Source organism: Mytilus galloprovincialis, chromosome 11 (assembly GCF_965363235.1).
Source record: "Mytilus galloprovincialis chromosome 11, xbMytGall1.hap1.1, whole genome shotgun sequence".
Lineage (NCBI taxonomy): Eukaryota > Metazoa > Mollusca > Bivalvia > Mytilida > Mytilidae > Mytilus > Mytilus galloprovincialis.
This window is the reverse complement of record NC_134848.1, coordinates 35,136,358-35,156,349: the sequence shown is the minus strand read 5'-3', so window position 1 is coordinate 35,156,349 and position 19,992 is coordinate 35,136,358. Positions and strand designations below refer to the sequence as shown.

Here is a 19,992-nt window from a genome sequence, read left to right as displayed (position 1 = left end):
CATGAATCCATCTGCTTCCTTTGTTTAATATTCACATAGACCAAGGTGAGCGACACAGGCTCTTTAGAGCCTCTAGTTTAACATAAATGTCCGTTAGTTTTCTCGTTTGAATTGTTTTACATTGTCTTATCGGGGCCTTTTATAGCTGACTATGCGGTATGGGCTTTGCTCATTGTTGAAGGTCGTACGGTGACCTATAGTTGTTAATGTCTGTGTCATTTTGGTCTTTTGTGAATAGTTGTCTCATTGGCAATCAAACCACATCTTCTTTTTTATATTAGTATTTCAAAATATCGAAGTTTTGTTAACAGTAAATTTATAATTATGAACATATCAATGATAACTCAAGTCAACACAGAAGTGCTGACTACTGGGCTTGTGATACCCGCTTGGAAATCTCCACTAGCAGTGTTTGTAAATAAACTCATCATAGACACCAGGATTGAAATTTAATATTTACGCCAGACGCACGTTTCGTCTACAAAAGACTCATCATTGACGCTCGAATAAAAATATGTTAAAAGGGCCAAATAAAGTACAAGATTGAAAAGCATTGAGGACCAAACAGTTTTTCGTGTTTTAATAAAAAAAAAAAAAACACCTCTTGCTAAGCAAACAATTTAAGTCGAAATTAGTATTTGTACTTCCCTCACTTAACATGCTCTGTGTTGAAACAGCAAAACAATAATAAAAGTATTTTTTCGACTAATTCAATCAGTTAATGGAAAATAGGTAAAAGGCACAAAGCATCAATACAAGGGAACCCTTGGATTAAAAACTCAATTTTAACCAGTTAGTAAGTCAAATATTCCTAGTATAAAACTGTAGTAAGCATCTTCGATCTTAGCACACCTATAATAATCATTCTACGAAAACATTGGGTTTGTATTATATATGATGCATAAGATAAACATATTGACAGGATGCAGAATTTAAACGCTTATTTGATTTTAAAAAGACTGATTACACCCTAAGGGGGTCATAGTTCACTAGCAGTGTTATGGCAAAGTGTTAGAAGAATGAAAATAGCATCAACGTGCTATTCTGGATAAAATATATTAGGAAGGCATAAAGCAAACCAATAAACCGGGTTATGTTTTAGCTTGATAAACATTGCAGGATAAAAATAAATACCTGGATATCAATGCATGTTTAGTTATGTTTTAAAATATCAAAATAAAATGAATTTGCGATATAGACAATATTCAAATTTAACTATTATGTGGAATGCCACTTACCAATTGAAGGTTCATTAAGTAGAAGTTTCAGCTGAATATTTGGTGATTAATTTAATCACCAATAATATAAAGATTACAATTAAACCTAAGTGTATTAATTGTATCAATTGTAGTATGTATGGAAACAATGTATAGTCTGATATATTATTTTTGGATTTAGCAACAAAAATGCCTGTACGTTTCTGAAATGTGAATTAAGTACAAGGCATTAACACAAACTGATAACGTATACTTACATGACTTAAGTGTACATCTATCTATTTGTTTTGGTTTTCATTAATCTCCTATTATTGATCTTCATGTAAATACTGATGAGAAGCTCAAGTGAAAGGTTCTCAACTCAAATATTGTCATTCAAATCTGAACATGCTTAACTGATATATCACAAATATGTGTCTATAGAATCTTTTAAGTTCGGAACAGTTAAATAAAATTGGAAATGGATAATGATTTTTTTTTTATTGAAGCTGTAAGATTAATAATTAAAGAACCAAATAATCTAAAAGTGATACAATTATTCAAGCATTTTAAAGACAAAATGTTAATCATAAAGGCGCTTTAAATGTTAAAATCACGTAAACGTTTGACATTTCATAAATTCATCAAATATAATTAAAGCATTTGAAGGACGAAGACTGTTTATGATTACAAAATGGCGCAAAGTTGTTTTTAATCTATTGTAATATGACAATACATCAACTGTTTGTGTTTTCTTAATATAAATGATAATTGTATTCAAGGGAAATAAGCATACCAGAAGAGGAGGAAAAACTAAGTAACTTAAACGTTATTTAATCTCTATATATAACTAGTTTTGCTAGTTTTATTTCGTATGAAAATATGTAAACAAAATATGTATTGTAACCAGAGTTCATGTCTGGTTTTCATTTAAACTTTCTCTCGTTTTTCCAAATACCATGTTCCATGTGTTTTGACCTCATATAGAGTCCTTAGAACAGAAGACATTTACTTTAAAGTGTCAACACATACTATAGACAAACCATATGTACAATATATATACTGCCTGGTACAAACTATAGTTTTATAGTATTGAAGAGGTTGATGATGCCTGAGGCAATCTCAAAATGTCGAAAAGAATATCAATCCTACTAAAACCACATAATACCTACAGATTGAGAAATAAAATCCCACCAAATGTCGATTAGTATAATAATGATAAACTATTCTACATGTTGATGACAGTTTATGAATGTTGTAGGACATTCAATTCTAGTGCTTGTTTCAAAACTTAAATGTAAACTCTTACTCGTGATTTTCTTGATCAAAGCAAAATAATGATTGCTAAAATCGCTAAATTGCATCTTCAAAATCGGTTATCAAAGGTACCAGGCTTATAATTTACAAAAGTATTCTCCAAGAAAATGTAGATGATAACATAAAATTATTTAATCCAGTTCCAATAACACTTGAAGAACGAATACAATTAGAAGATGTCAACAACATGACGAAAAATCAATTGCAAAAAGAAATATTTAGCTATGTTGGCAAAATTCAAGACATTGACATGAGGGAATATTACAAAATATTATTTTTGGAAAAGACTAAGGACAAAAAGAAGGCAGATTTTACAAATGTGAAAGAAGCTTTGGAAATGGATGATGTTTCAGAGGTTGGAGAGGAGTCAGAAAAAGATTAAAATGACAGACATGAGAAGATTTGGAGTAAGCAGTTTACTGTGTCCAATCATTAACATTGCGCAAACTAATTCTGGCATGGCCCCTTGATTATATTTTGTGATTATATTTAAGTATATGTAAAACCACCAGACTACTCCTTCTATCTAAGATCAAAAATAAAAGTATGTGTGTTGACTGGTTAATTAAATGCTTGAAAAAAAAGGGTAGGAAGATAGATGTGGATTTTTTATTAATATTCTTTTACATCAAGTCTATCATGTCTATGGTAGCAACGTTTAGTCTTAAACATGTTAAACAGTGGCTTTTTAAAATTTGGATAAAAATTAGGATGGTTACAATAAACGCACGTACTTCTTTCTGGGGTTAATTATTATTAATTAAAACCACTAATCATAATAGCAAAGTTGCATGATCAAAATTATGATTTTAAAGCCAAAATGGCAGACGATTAAAAATTGTGCATGATAATCATGATGTATAGCAATTCCTCCTTATCCTACTAATTTAAAGATTTATCCGTTTCAGAATTTGAGCTACCAGCATGATGGGAGATTGTGAAAACTTAAATGCATGTATATTGATTGATTGTTGGTTGCTTAACGTCCAGTGGCAAATATTTCATGCATATTCAGGACGAGAACAAGTTCACAATAAATACAATAGGTAGGTTGATACAATAGAGGCCATCTGGGATGATGGTCGGGGAAATTTGAACTGCCACTGGAAAATGAGGGTATATTGGATAGGGACAGAAATTTTGCCTTGCAACAGGCCACCTACGGACCCCTCAGAGAGTTGTTGCAAGGGTTCTTAACGTGCAAAGAGCGTGGCACTCTCTTTACACGAGGCATCGGATTTAACGTCCCCCTTCTGACCGGACGTGACTGCGAACTTGATACATCCCGCACAGCCAAACGGACGCCCCACTTCGGCAAGCGTTTTACTGCCGGTCGGGAGAAGACCAAGTGACCATATTTCTATACCCCAGTCACCCTTGGGGTGTAAATGCATGTATAATAATTGCCACATGTATAACAATTGGTGTGCTGGTGATTGTAACTGTTCTTGCTTGTCGCTATGACAAGATCACCATTAAAATGAATAAATTGAAATATTTGACCCTGAGAGCAAGGTATATGAACAAGATAAATAATGCATGTATTTTTTTAATCAAATTAGTATTTCACATATTTCACACCATATAAAACAATTAATGAATTGGCAACGTTTACCTACCTCAGCACATAGAAGTACATATATGCATGATGAAAAGCTTTAGTATATAACATTAATCATTCTTTAGGCCACACCAATTTGATTCCTTGTTCGACGGACCCGCCCGCACCTAATTTTTTCAAAACAGATTTTTTTTTTATATTCCCGCATCCGGAAATGTAATCATGTCCATTTCCCGCACCATTTTTATTTTTGTAAATATTCTAAAAAGATATCAACATCTGTTTTTAAAATCACAGTCTAACCTGTATATAACGATTTTAAACATAAAAGCACCCCACCACACTGTAAATATCTGTAAGAATATTTCTTTTAGCATGAAACCTATTTATCCAAAGCGGGAGTGCTCCGTTATAAATTTAGAACAGTGGAAATACCTTTTAAGAACAAAAAAAATGTTTCTTTCCCTCTTACTTATATTCCCATCAACAAATGTTCGTTGTAAGAATAAAGTACAAAGAACTTCTGAAGGATTTGCCTTCAACTGCAAGAATTATATTGTATGCTGGCGAAACAAAACTATCCATAACCGCTGCATGTTTATGCACCTGTCCTGATTGATTCAGGGGCCTGTTCAGCATCGTTTGTTGATGTTGTTCATTGGTATTTTCCCGTTCGGATATATAAATTAGATCGTTGGTTTTCCTGTTCGAATTGTGGACGCTAATAATTTTGGGGTCCTTTTTAGCTTGTCTGTATCAAAGCCCTGTGTAAAAGGCCGTACTTTGACCTGTGTTTGCTATCAACAGGTTGAGAACAACCCATCCTCAGACAAGGGGTCATTTTACTGATGTAGAAAAAAGAAAGTGAAATACCAACATGACCAAGGATTTGTTTAGTTCTTATATACAAATTGAAAACCTTTAAAAACTTAGAATTTTGTACTCAAAAAGAGGAGAGTTACATCATATTTTAAACAACTTTTTCTGAAAGAGGGGTCCACTTATTTTGAATAATTATTAAACTGTTAAAGTAAATGTGTTAACATGGCTAAAGTCCAGGAATATTACAAAAATTCTTGGACATGTTTTGACCATTTAATACCAGATAGATATATAGTTCTTTGAGAAAATATGAGCCCTTTTGTACAAACAAATATATTATAACTTATATTGATCCCTCATAAACATGTAAAAGGGATAAATTTATAACATTAAGGGTTGCCCACAAACTGAATATGACTTGGATGGAGAATTGTCTCATTGTCATACATAGACCAGATTTAATTAATTCTTGTTGAATAGGGAAACAATACTTCAGAAGTTAAAGAAATGTCAAAGTACAAGTGATAAATCAAGTTTTAATATTGTCAAAACCTACTATTTTATGTTTACAAAAACAAAATTATAATCGCTCGCTTATACTTTTCAAGCTTCGCCTCAAAAATTTGCAAATTAAATATTTTTTTATTAAAATTTTCAAATCGCTCGCTCGCCCCAAATTTTGGAATCCAAAAATCCGTAGAACAAGAAATTAAATTGGTGTGGCCTTACAGTTAACAATGCTTAAGTGGGTTTTTTGTAAGACGAAAGTGGCCGCATTCGTGTTCATCCTTTATATTGAAATGTTACTTGTATTTTATGAAATTACATAACATATATAAAGGTTGAGGATGAACACGGATGCGGCCACTTTTATTTTTGACAAAAACCATCTGAAAAGTGACATTTTTCAGCATATTTGGTAGATTTATCATATTTGAGCTTGAATCGGTGCGTTTTTAATGACTCAATCAGGTAAAATTTTCCCCAGGAACGAATTGATTAAAAAAAATAGACCTCTAAGTGTTTAAACAGATAAACCTGAAATGTGAGGCCAAAATCGGTTCTTACCGGTCAAACTACTAAATGACAGATTATCTATTATTCAGCAAATGTCTAATTTACAGCTAGATGATTTCTCCAAAGGCATACTTCTTGCTATAAACATGATACAGAAAGCAAAAAGTTAAATTTTATTAATAATAGTAATATATATATATGAATTAAACTTATAATGTTTGAAACTACTAAACATGCTAAATGACAGATTTTCTAATTTGATTAATTTTTAACTTGAATGAATAAGATGTGGTATGAGTGCCAATGACTAAACTCTCTATCCAAATCAACATGCAGTAAAAGTAATCAACTTTAGGTAATAGTACAGCCTTCGACATGGAACCTTTAACTTATTTGCAGTGTACCATGTTCATTTACACAATTTTACATCAAACATTTCGTATGTTATGACATTTCACTATATTTCAATTTAAAATTAAATCCTTACAAATATTTGTAGAGTAACATTACACTTTTGATATTTTGCATTTAATTGTTGTGATTATGACAATAACTGTTTTTCTCCTTTTTTTAGACGAAATTAGGATGAGCTCCAGCGACTCTGATGTGATTCCATATAATAATTTGAATAATTTAAATTTGGCACCAAAACTAAAACCCGGTCAAAATAAACCAAAAAAGAACATTTAATTTAATAAGAAATGCAGAAAGACAGGCTAAAACTAGGGCAATTAACAGACTTAAAAAGGCAGTAGCCAAACTCAAAACAGGGCAATTAACAGACTTAAAAAGGCAGTAAGTAGCCAAACTCAAAACCTTAACAGTCGAACCAGTGGAGGTATTGGTATTGATTCAGGAACAGAAAACTCGAAAATTTAAATAAATGGGATTTGGAAATATGCTCAACAAATTTGTGAGAGGATCAGCACTGACTGATGGCCGTCCTCAGGTCTTCTGCAGGTATAAAACTTTTATGCCGGAAAGCATAATTTCACCAATGAAAATGACACCAGAGAAATATACATATTCCTTCCTTCAAGGAAAGTCCAAGGAAATTGCTCAAGAACAGTTGACAAGACTACAGGATATTTCAGTTGAGAAGGGAAACTCAACTGAAATCACACAGAGGTAATTATACCAAAATTCATAATGATATATTTAATTCAACAGGTGTGATCAACATGTTGCTTTCAATAAAATTGAGAATGTCAAAGAGACAACAACCCAACCATAGAACAGCAGAAGGTCACCAATAATACAAGACTAACAAAGGCCAGAGGCCCCTGACTTGGGACAGGTGCAAACATGCTAGCCAATGTAGAAAAGTAAACACATAACAATACCCACAGTACAATTCAGTTCAAGAGCCGCAATTTGTCAATTTTCCCCAAAAAATAATTTCAGAGGTGCAAAACTAGGTTTTATCTGTATAAGACATTCAACATGTTGATATGCAATAATTAAACAGTTAATATGATCATGATGGTATAAAAAAGAAGATGTGGTATGATTGCCAATGAGACAACTATCCACAAAAGACAATGTAAAACAATTCAATCAAGAAAACTAACTGATATTTACATTTAATTCTTCTTTTTCAGCATACCTGGTCCAAGTTCATGTACCACTAGTAATGCTAATCAGATTGAACTGAATAAGAGGTAATATAATTGCATTTTAGGCAACAATAATGCTGCATCAGTAGCAATCCTAGTTATAGATAGACATATAATATTATAATTTTTCGTTTTCTACCGAACATGCTGAAGACTTGTTATGTGGATAAACCATGTAAAATTTCATATCCAAATAAATAAGGGCAACAGTAGTATACCGCTGTTCAAAATTCATAAATCGATAGAGAAATAAAAATCCAGGTTACAAACTAAAACTTAGGGAAACGTAACAAATATAAAAGAACTACAACACAACAGAGACAACAATAAGATATCCAAAATGATGCTAAGGAATTACATATGCCTGTGGTAGAAAATCAATGTTGCTTTGGTGTACAAGTAGGAGTAAATGAATTATTCCTTTCCAATTTCAATTTTAATCCAAGTATGGAAGTATTTTGAGATGTCACATCAGAAAAAGAGAACTTTTTAACACATCCACAAAAGGGAAGGCTCCCAAAAGAAAAAGTACAACTAAGGCAAGTGGCCCAAAGACATCAGAGGAAAACAACCCCAAAAAGAAAGATACCATTGAAAGTCACACCCCCTCAAAGTGAAAGGGAAGATGATGAAGATCAGGTTGGTAACAACAATGAAAGGGATAATCATTTGATAATGTCCTTCAAATCTTAAATTAAATTTTATCATGTGTATCTAGTAATGAATTTATAAGCTATTCTTAGCCATGATAGTAATTCTAAAGAAAGCATACCAATTCATTTTTGAATATCTCAATACTACTGCAATTTAAAAAAAGAAAATGTGGTATGATTGACAATGAGACAACTATCCACTAAAGACCAAAATGACACAAACATTAATAACTATAGGTCACCGTACGGCCTTCAACAATGAGCAAAGCCCATACCGCATAGTCAGCTTTAAAAGGCCCGATAAGATAATGTAAAACAATTTAAACGAAGAAACGGCCTTATTTATGTAAAAAAATACCACTACTAGATTTTCTTTCCTCAGACAGTATATCTTTCAGATGATTGTTTTGAAGAATACACTTAGGCACAATTGTATCACTGTTTTATACATTTTTAAGTATGTATGTAGAAATTTTAATGTTTGTAGATTAAATTTTCAAAGGGGTATTAATTTCATGGATATGTTCTTAAAACAAGTTAAACGAAATTAAATCCTCCATGCAAGTGTTTGATTTTACACTATAAAGAACTTGCAGAAGAATGGAAGAAAAAAAGAGGATGGGTTTCGCTTGAACATGTTGAATGGTGTGGTAAGTTAAATGCAAATGCTGGTTTATAAATATATATTTTTAATTTTCAGGAACCAGAAGAAGATTTAGTGCTATTAGACCTTGGAGAGGCAACAGGGTTAGTGGAGGAAGGTGGGAATTTTATTGTCTTAGATAACAGCACAATTTCCCTGGACAGTATTGACATTGCTGAAAATAGGTAATTATTTTAAGGCAGTTCAAATCTTTCACATAAACTAATTGAATCGACTGAAGTAGACATTCATTTTTTTTTATATAGATTAGACTGTTGGTTTTCCGATTTGAATGGTTTGACACTAGTAATTTTGGGGCCCTGTATAGCTTGTTGTTCGTTGTGAGCCAAGGCTCCGTGTTGAAGGCCATACATTAACCTATAATGGTTTACTTTTAATAAAATTGTTATTTGGACGGAAAGTTGTCACATTGGCACTCACACCACATCTTCCTATATCTACTGAAGTGTTTAAAAATTGTCCTAAATCTTTAATCATTTGAACTTGAAAATTGAGACCATAATTAACCATTACCCAATTTGTTACCTGACCTACTGCTTTATAAACATGATAAAAGCATGGCAGTCCAAGGAGCAACAGTTAATCTTAGATGCAGGATTCTGCATATTAGTTTTTATTGGATTTAATCTATCTGTAAGTTTATTTGTTAGTTAGTTTGTGTTTTGATCATGATGACATTTCTTTTATTTAATTTTACGGAAAATGGAAATATACCAAACATAGAAGATCTTGAGGATATGGTTGACATGGTAAGTATTATAGTTGGTATTCAATTTTTATTTCGCTCCAGCCAACATGGCAAAAGGCTATGCAAGCTATTCTTTTACTTTTTATTGCTTGTCCTTTAAACTCCTACATATTTTGATTTTCTTTTTGAGTACCATTGAACAGAATTTTACCATACTATGCAGAAATGTTCATATTATTATAATCATTCTCCTATGTGTTGTAACATTGTTGCTAATTGCTAATGATTATTTAAAGGAGGATGTTCTGATAAAAATATTGTTTTTTACTGCATTTTTTCTAGAAAAGTTGCTTAATTGGGTGACAGGCCCTTTTTTTTTAAATGGCTGGATCACGGAATTTTATCTATTTCATATTACATGTATATTATCAAAATATTTCAGAATACAAACAATGAAAAACAGTAAAACAGGGGAAAGTGATTACCATCTGAATGATTTTGTTGTCTGTTTTGAGGTGATCAATAAGAAAGAGATGACAACAAAAATTTACATAGGCCAAGTAAGTGATTTAAAATTCAACTTATGTTAATGTTTATTAATTAGAAAAGATGTGGTGTAATTGCCATTGAGAAAACTCTCCAATAGAGACCAAACGACACAGAAATGCACATTTAAAAGTCACTGCACAGCCTTCAACAATGAACCAGCCCAAAAATAATTGTCAGTTGTCAGAGTGTTTGTTCCTTCCTTGTTTTGTTTTTAGCGATGTAAAATATTACTAAACTAATTGATATTTATTAAAAAGTTACTTAAACGAGTGATTTCTTTTAAATTATTACTCAAATAAGTGATTTTTTAATTTTTAAAAATGGTGATTTTTTTGTGTACTCACAGGGAGGTCAATTTTGTTACTTTTCAGAATGGTACTTGTTTTAGTGATTAGATAAATCACTTGTTTAAGTAAGTCCCCTGACTGTACATGGGACACTGACAGAGGTACATGCTATAAATTGGATCTTGGTCTATGTGTAAAGCATCTAATGACTGTTTGTAAACTTTCAGTCTTTAGATCAATTGAAAAGATGGTATGTGTAAAGAAACTCCACACGATTGTCATATACTTTTGAGAAAGGATTTATTTTCAAGATCACAGACTGTACTAATGACGTAAAGTCACTGAAAATGATTTTGTCGTTGTAAGTTTCTAACCTCACTGATCTTTAAAGAACCGTATTTTCCTACACTATTTAAATTCCTTTGAGTTAACAGCTTAGTTCTCTATATTCCAGAAATTTGTGAGGTTTTCCCAACTTTGCATTTATCGGTTTAAATTTAATGTCACCTATTCGCTCAGTCACATACCATATACCGTTCATACCGCAAAGTGACTAAATTATTTTTGTTTACCTGTATTACAATACGTTTGCTCTTGCAGGGAAAGGGAGAACATGTATACATTTTAATTATTATGATAGCGATTGATGATGCCGATAAACTGTTTGATCTTCTTCCCATATGGTCAACTATTTGAAGTGAAGCGACTGCAGAAAATTACAATTTTGCTTTAAGGTTCATCATAAGGAATTGAAAAATATGGCCGTGTTTACACCTCCAAAATTACTATGAGTACAAACAAACTGGTACATCCAGGAAAGTTTTAAGGTATGGCAGGAACTAGATATAAAAAAGTTATATGAAGTCTACGTTTCAGAAAATTAAAAACTTACCTGGATTTTGATGTTCATTTTTTTCCAGTCTGCAGAAGATAGCAAAATAAACAAACACCCGAGTTTCATTTGATACGGTCCACTCAGTTACATAGTTTAAACCTGTTAAATCACCTTTTGTTTACAGGTGTCTATTGTCCATCTATTGTCCATTTACATCAATACTACTCACAACATTGATTATATGAGGGGAGCTTCTCAATCGTTTTCACCCCAAGGGTGACTGGGGTAAAGAAATATGGTCACTTGGTCTTCTCCCGACCGGCAGTAAAACGCTTGCCGAAGTGGGGCGTCCGTTTGGCTGTGCGGGATGTATCAAGTTCGCAGTCACGTCTGGTCAGAAGGGGACGTTAAATCCGATGCCTCGTGTAAAGAGAGTGCCACGCTCTTTGCACGTTAAGAACCCTTGCAACAACTCTTTGAGGGGTCCGAAGGTGGCCTGTTGCAAGGCAAAATTTCTGTTCCTATCCAATATACCCTCATTTTCCAGTGGCAGTCCAAATTTCCCCGACCACCATCCCAGACGGCCTACCTATTGTATTTATTGTGAACTTGTTCTCGTCCTGAATATGCATGAAATATTTGCCACTGGACGTTAAGCAACCAACAATCAATCAATCTCAATCGTTTTCACTACTTAAGTTAATTTTTGCACCTTCTGCAGGAACGAAAAAAAATGGATAGCAAAATCTAGAAAAGTTTATAATTTTCTGAAACATAAAATGCATTTAAAATTTATATATCTAGTTCCTGCCATCCCTTAAAACTGTTGCAGGTGTATAGGTTAGTCTGTACTCAGAGTAAAATTTGGGGTGTAAATACGTCCATTTTAGCCAAAAGGTTATGATGAACCTTAATTATGTATTTACAGATTTAATACCACATAGTTACAACGACAAAAATATTTTCCAGTTACCTGTGTGACAAATCGGATTTTCGTGTGTTGTTGTCTTGAACACACGAATGACATGGTGTTCTAATCGAGCAACTTTGTGTTCATTTTATGCATATATATATATATATTACATATTTACAAAGGGATCGACAAATGTGAAGTAGAGAATACTCGCGTCTCACAATACTTACATCACGTTCAACCATGCACTCAATAGGAGGTATATGCGAAATAAACAAATAATTAAAACATATCCTTTGAAAAATTCTTCGTCGTATATTGCTATCACGTTGGCGTCGTCGTCCGAATACTTTTAGTTTTCGCACTCTAACTTTAATAAAAGTAAATAGAAATCTATAGAAAGAAATATCTAATTGCACAATATTGTGCAATAGCAAGAAATTTATTTTCGATTGGAGTTATCTTTCTTTGTCCAGAATAGGTAGTTGAATCAACTTAAATCATTGTTTTATACAATATACAATGTATATTCACTTTTACTACCAACTGATAAATTAAAACAATCTTTACCATTCAGTGATAACAAGCACTTTTTTACATTTTAATATTTTATGGTGTATTTAAATGAGTAATTATTGTTACAAACTCCATTAGAAATTGGAATTGAGATCAGTTTTGGAATAAAGGATAGGGGATGTGAAAAAAAAAATTGGGGGGGGGGGGAATTTTTCTCAATAAATAAAAAGAAAATTTCTTCAAACCTTTTTTTGAGAGGATTAATATTCAACAGCATATTGAATTGCTCAAAGGCAAAACAAAAAAAAATTAGTTCATTAGACCACATTCATTCTGTGTCGGAAACCTATGCTGTGTCAACTATTTAATCACAATCCAAGTTTAGAGCTGAATCCAGCTTGAATGTTGTGTCCATACTTGCCCTAACTGTTCAGGGTTCAACCTGTGCGGTCGTATAAAGCTGAGCCCTGCGGAGCATCTGGTTCTTATTGAGATCTGAGATGATCTCGAAGTTCGAACCTTCCTATGAACACTATATATTAAATCATTAGTTAGCTCGTGAAGGGTGGTCTCATCAAACCCTGACAATGGTGGAGAAATGCTCTGTCTTTGGGTTTTTTTGTGGTTTCTTTGGTCCCCACTTTTCTGATTATTCGGTACAATCGTAGCTGGTAGCTTTCATAGGCTGGTTTTGTTAAGGGTCTCTGCGGGGTCTGATACCGTTGTTGATCCATATTGACATAGGAGCGTGAGACTTGGTAATTATATTGTGGTAGTGTTAGACCCATCACTTGCTGTGCAGCGGTTTGCTGTGAAATAATAAGTAAAACCCTTCTTAATGAAATTTTGGTTGAGAAATGTATCTTAAAAATAGATCACTAATTACCGTTATCAAAGGTATCGGATTTATGATTTTTTTCGCAATACTCATTAGTGATGGAATAATCAAAATAATTCTAAACTATGTCCAAACCCCCAATTTTCAAATAGGCGTTGCATTTATCTATTAATTGTAATACGTAAGTGTTACATAAAACTAGTTGTAGATCTAACCTCATGGAAACAGTCTTTTGGTGACTCTTAATTCTGTCTGATGTTTATCAGACTATCCTGTTTTGTCAGCTTCAACTGAACCCTATCTCCCGATCTACTTTTGTCATAAATATCAACATGATATCACTGAACTGCACTTTAATGGAACACAATGGCTTTCTGAGTTACAAACCTTGTCCGAAATTTTTAATTGGTTTTTAGAACACACCCATACAATTTCATGTAAGGCTAACTTCATGATTATACTATTGTTTCTGAAATAATTAAGCTTTAGTCGACAGTTTGAATCTGATTGCCCCTAAGCCATTTTACATATTAAGTTAAATTTGGACAAAGAAAGATAACTCTAATTAAAAAAAAAATTGATATTTCACAATATTGTGCAATTAGATATTTCTTGCCATTGCGCAATACTGTGCAATTGAAAAGTCTTGCTATTGCACAATACTTAATATAATAATTTTAGATCCTGATTTGGACCAACTTGAAAACTGGGCCCATAATAAAAAATCTAAGTACATTTTTGGATTCAGCATATCAAAGAACTTCAAGATTTCAATTTTTGTTAAAATCAGACTAAGTTTAATTTTGGACCCTTTGGACTTTAGTGTAGACCAATTTGAAAACAGGACCAAAAATGAAGAATCTACATACACAGTTAGATTTGGTATATCAAAGAATCCCATTTATTCAATTTTTGATGAAATCAAACAAATTTTAATTTTGGACCCCGATTTGGACCAACTTGAAAACTGGGCCAATAATCAAGAATCTAAGTACATTTTTAGATTCAGCATATCAAAGAACCTAACTGATTCATTTTTTGTCAAAATCAAATTAAGTTTAATTTTGGACCCTTTGGACCTTAATGTAGACAAATTTGAAAACGGGACCAAAAGTTAAGAATCTACATACACAGTCGTGACAGTTAGATTCAGCATATCAAAGAACCCCAATTATTCAATTTTGATGAAATCAAACAAAAGTTTAATTTTGGACCCTTTGGGCCCCTTATTATGTTGGGACCAAAACTCCCAAAATCAAACCCAACCTTTCTTTTATGGTCATAAACCTTGTGTTTAAATTTCATAGATTTCTATTTACTTATACTAACGTTATGGTGCGAAAACCAAGAAAAATGCTTATTTGGGTCCCTTTTTGGCCCCTAATTCCTAAACTGTTGGGACCTAAACTCCCAAAATCAATACCAACCTTCCTTTTGTAGTCATTAACATTGTGTTTAAATTTCATTGATTTCTATTTACTTAAACTAATGTTATTGTGCGAAAACCAAGAATAATGCTTATTTGGGCCCTTTTTTGGCCCCTAATTCCTAAACTGTTGAGACCAAAACTCCCAAAATCAATCCCAACCGTTCTTTTGTGGTCATAAACCTTGTGTCAAAATTTCATAGATTTCTATTAACTTAAACTAAAGTTATAGTGCGAAAACCAAGAAAATGCTTATTTGGGCCCTTTTTGGCCCCTTATTCCTAAAATGTTGGGACAAAAACTCCCAAAATCAATACCAACCTTCCTTTTGTGGTCATAAACCTTGTGTTAAAATTTCATAGATTTCCATTCACTTTTACTAAAGTTAGAGTGCGAAAACTAAAAGTATTCGGACGCCGGACGACGACGACGACGACGACGCCAACGTGATAGCAATATACGACGAAAATTTTTTCAAAATTTGCGGTCGTATAACAAACAACTCGATATCATAGAAGACAAAGCATGAAACATTTAAAAATTATCGAAACATACAGCCTACTGTTGATGCTTTCATGATTAATACATGTAAAATGTCATAAAATATTGTATCAAAACTCTAGTCCTTGTACGATAAAACATATAAAGAAACATGTCAAAAGGTGATATGATTTGGTGACTGAACAATTATCCTTACTTAAACGTATTTAAAAAAAATATAACAGACAATATATACATGATAACAAAATTATGCCATCTAAAATGTATCAAAAAATATATAACAAACCATATATGCATGAAAACAATGTTAATAAAACATCCAAATTATATCACACATAACAAAGAGACACGAATTAAACTTTTATCAAAAGTACAAAAACCTAAATTTAAAGGAACTTGCTCAACAATTCAACAATTATATTTTTAAAAAAAATACGGAAGAAAATGGATAAACATGAGCAAAGGTTGCTGTAAAACATAGAAACTATGGGAAGAAGTGGATATATGACTATATCTAAATATTAACAGCATTGAATATTGATTTAAATAAACAACTAACAAATAAAACCACACAATATTGATAGAATTGAATCTGACGCAATGGCATAAAACATAATAGTTTACACGTTGAACAAATAGCATGTATATAGATGTTATACATATAAAAATTCAATTGGCAAACATCGGAAGTAGCAGTTACAAAGATAAATCTAATCAAGGCATAGTTACAGGTGCAGTTAATTTTGCTTGGACTTTTTCCCCCTTCCTTTTCCTTTTTTAGAACAGTCTTCCTCAGTTTGTTCAGCGAGCCTTTTCTCAGGGTTTTGTCTATTTTTTTCTCACCCAAATTTTTTTTTTGATATTTTCCAAACTTTCGGTGTTCAGAGCAATACGATTTTCACCTTGCACACTTAGGTTTTGTAGCTCTTCTCTTTGTGCAGCTCCCAAGCCTGGTAAAAAGGACATCTGGGATGGCCCCTTTGATGGGGACGGTTTAACTGATTTGTTTTATTTCAGCAACATGCATCTTGTTTAATACAGATTGCCTCCTGGTCTCCATCATGTTGTCTTTGAATTCCAAGATTGGCTTGCTATCTATGAAATCTGTTTCAGGTCATCAGTTGCTGAAAAATGAACTTCTCCATTTTTCCTCTGCAACACACAAAAATATGACAAACCTTCCTCAGCAACTGATGCCTTGGTCAATATATCAAAGATCTGGAGCACTTGGAAGACCCAGCAATATACCGTTGTTTGTAAGGACACTTATGTAGTTTAGGTATCCAATACAGTGATGAAAGATCCAGTTCTTCATCTTTGGTTGAAACTGAATGCCCTTGAGCAGGAAGATTATATGAAAATTCATACTTCAAGAGATATTTTTCTAATGAACAGTCAATTCAAGATACACGAATATCTCGAATACCAAATATTTGATAGTAGTGATTACATTACGGCATGTCAGAGAAATGAGATGGTACTCACAAACTTTGATAAAGTATCAAGTTCAGACAAACTATGTCTTCTCGACACACTTTTTTTAAAACTGCATGTGCTGAAAATGGTATAAAACAACCACCAAATTATTTAATCGATTGTGAAATGAAGTATATTAACAAGTAAATACAAAATATTTGTGTCACTACGCTTGGAAACAATAACGGAACATATTTTGATGAGAAAGTTTCTTTTCAGTATCAAAAGGGTTTTATCCTGTAACACATTTTCCCTCCTGTAATGTAGCACTTTTATTAATTATTGTCAAGCTTGTGATCTTAGAAGAAGTACACTATGTTTGCCACTACATGTGCTTTGATGTCATGTCATATATTGTGTTGTGTTTCAGATATTAAATTTTTGACAAGTTTAAATAGGACAGTTTCATTTTTTCCGATTTTTATCTTTGAATAAAAACCGCCTATTTCTACAAAATATTTTTGTATTTTTCTCAACTAATGTATATAAACCAACTTCGTAAACAAAATTTATCTGCCCTGTGACTTTCTATCCGTTTACCTTTTTTTTTAACCTGATCAGTTTAAATTGTCAACTAATTTTTGGTACAACATTTTTTTTAAAGCAAAAATATTTATGGTTTTGTATTTTACAAATGATTAGAGTCACTATGTCATCAATTAAAGTTCAACCAAACAAATAAATGTTTTCTTCTTTATTAATTTCAATTTAGACTGTTTTTGAAAATTACTCATAACTGGATTTCTTCATACTGTAAGCAACAAGTATATTTTCCATAACCTTTTGAGAACTATTGGTAAGTAACCAAGTGCAACGATCAGCAACTTACGAATACGTCAGTTTATATTAGATTTATGAGTTTGACTGTCCCTTTTGGTATCTTTCGACCCTCTTTTAAGGATAAATTTCAATTACATTTTTAAGCTGTCTAAAAGCAAACTCAGTTTCACCGACAAGTAATCTTCATGCTGTTTAATGTTTTAGTAAGTAAACTCTTTGCTATGAGTGAATGCGGCAAAAATATCTGCAACTTTTAAAACTTTAGGGACGTGTCTCTAACGATCGTCTTTCAAGATGATCGTGTTAAAATATCTGACGAATGCAAGCAAGGTCAATAGAAGACATGAAGTGACAAATGTTTGTTTTTTACGTCACACAGGTAATGGAAAATAATTTTGTAGTTTACAGTATGAAGAAATGCATAAAAGCTGTGTCGGAAGTATATACTAGAAGTTATATCGCACAGCCACTACGGGAAAATGAACTAGTTTATAGCATTCAACATTGAAAAAAAAAATATTGTATTTTATTTACATGTACTTTTTGATTTAAACATAAAGGTTTCTTGTTTCAGAAATGCACTTAAATAGGCTAACATTGTTGGATACATACCTCGGGTTGTGGGTCAAGGGGGAAACTGCATGGCTCCCCCTTTCTACCTCCCAAAATCAAACCCAACCTTTCTTTTATGGTCATAAACCTTGTGTTTAAATTTCATAGATTTCTATTTACTTATACTAACGTTATGGTGCGAAAACCAAGAAAAATGCTTATTTGGGTCCCTTTTTGGCCCCTAATTCCTAAACTGTTGGGACCTAAACTCCCAAAATCAATCCCAACCGTTCTTTTGTGGTCATAAACCTTGTGTCAAAATTTCATAGATTTCTATTAACTTAAACTAAAGTTATAGTGCGAAAACCAAGAAAATGCTTATTTGGGCCCTTTTTGGCCCCTAATTCCTAAAATGTTGGGACAAAAACTCCCAAAATCAATACCAACCTTCCTTTTGTGGTCATAAACCTTGTGTTAAAATTTCATAGATTTCCATTCACTTTTACTAAAGTTAGAGTGCGGAAACTAAAAGTATTCGGACGCCGGACGACGACGACGACGACGACGACGACGCCAACGTGATAGCAATATACGACGAAAATTTTTTCAAAATTTGCGGTCGTATAACAAACAACTCGATATCATAGAAGACAAAGCATGAAACATTTAAAAATTATCGAAACATACAGCCTACTGTTGATGCTTTCATGATTAATACATGTAAAATGTCATAAAATATTGTATCAAAACTCTAGTCCTTGTACGATAAAACATATAAAGAAACATGTCAAAAGGTGATATGATTTGGTGACTGAACAATTATCCTTACTTAAACGTATTTAAAAAAAATATAACAGACAATATATACATGATAACAAAATTATGCCATCTAAAATGTATCAAAAAATATATAACAAACCATATATGCATGAAAACAATGTTAATAAAACATCCAAAGTATATCACACATAACAAAGAGACACGAATTAAACTTTTATCAAAAGTACAAAAACCTAAATTTAAAGGAACTTGCTCAACAATTCAACAATTATATTTTTAAAAAAAATACGGAAGAAAATGGATAAACATGAGCAAAGGTTGCTGTAAAACATAGAAACTATGGGAAGAAGTGGATATATGACTATATCTAAATATTAACAGCATTGAATATTGATTTAAATAAACAACTAACAAATAAAACCACACAATATTGATAGAATTGAATCTGACGCAATGGCATAAAACATAATAGTTTACACGTTGAACAAATAGCATGTATATAGATGTTATACATATAAAAATTCAATTGGCAAACATCGGAAGTAGCAGTTACAAAGATAAATCTAATCAAGGCATAGTTACAGGTGCAGTTAATTTTGCTTGGACTTTTTCCCCCTTCCTTTTCCTTTTTTAGAACAGTCTTCCTCCGTTTGTTCAGCGAGCCTTTTCTCAGGGTTTTGTCTATTTTTTTCTCACCCAAATTTTTTTTTTGATATTTTCCAAACTTTCGGTGTTCAGAGCAATACGATTTTCACCTTGCACACTTAGGTTTTGTAGCTCTTCTCTTTGTGCAGCTCCCAAGCCTGGTAAAAAGGACATCTGGGATGGCCCCTTTGATGGGGACGGTTTAACTGATTTGTTTTATTTCAGCAACATGCATCTTGTTTAATACAGATTGCCTCCTGGTCTCCATCATGTTGTCTTTGAATTCCAAGATTGGCTTGCTATCTATGAAATCTGTTTCAGGTCATCAGTTGCTGAAAAATGAACTTCTCCATTTTTCCT

At 32.5% G+C, this 19,992-nt stretch overlaps 1 long non-coding RNA gene and 1 pseudogene across 1 annotated transcript; both read left to right on the top strand.

Moving 5' to 3' along the window:
• The first annotated feature begins 6,717 nt into the window (after positions 1 to 6,717).
• On the top strand, positions 6,718 to 8,431 carry LOC143051113 (uncharacterized). The gene is made up of 3 exons (XR_012970602.1): positions 6,718 to 7,041; positions 7,515 to 7,574; positions 8,005 to 8,431. It is a non-coding gene; the product is annotated as an uncharacterized LOC143051113 (long non-coding RNA).
• A 386-nt stretch (positions 8,432 to 8,817) lies between these two features.
• Positions 8,818 to 19,992, top strand: part of LOC143050739 (uncharacterized) — a 34,107-nt pseudogene continuing 22,932 nt past the window's right edge.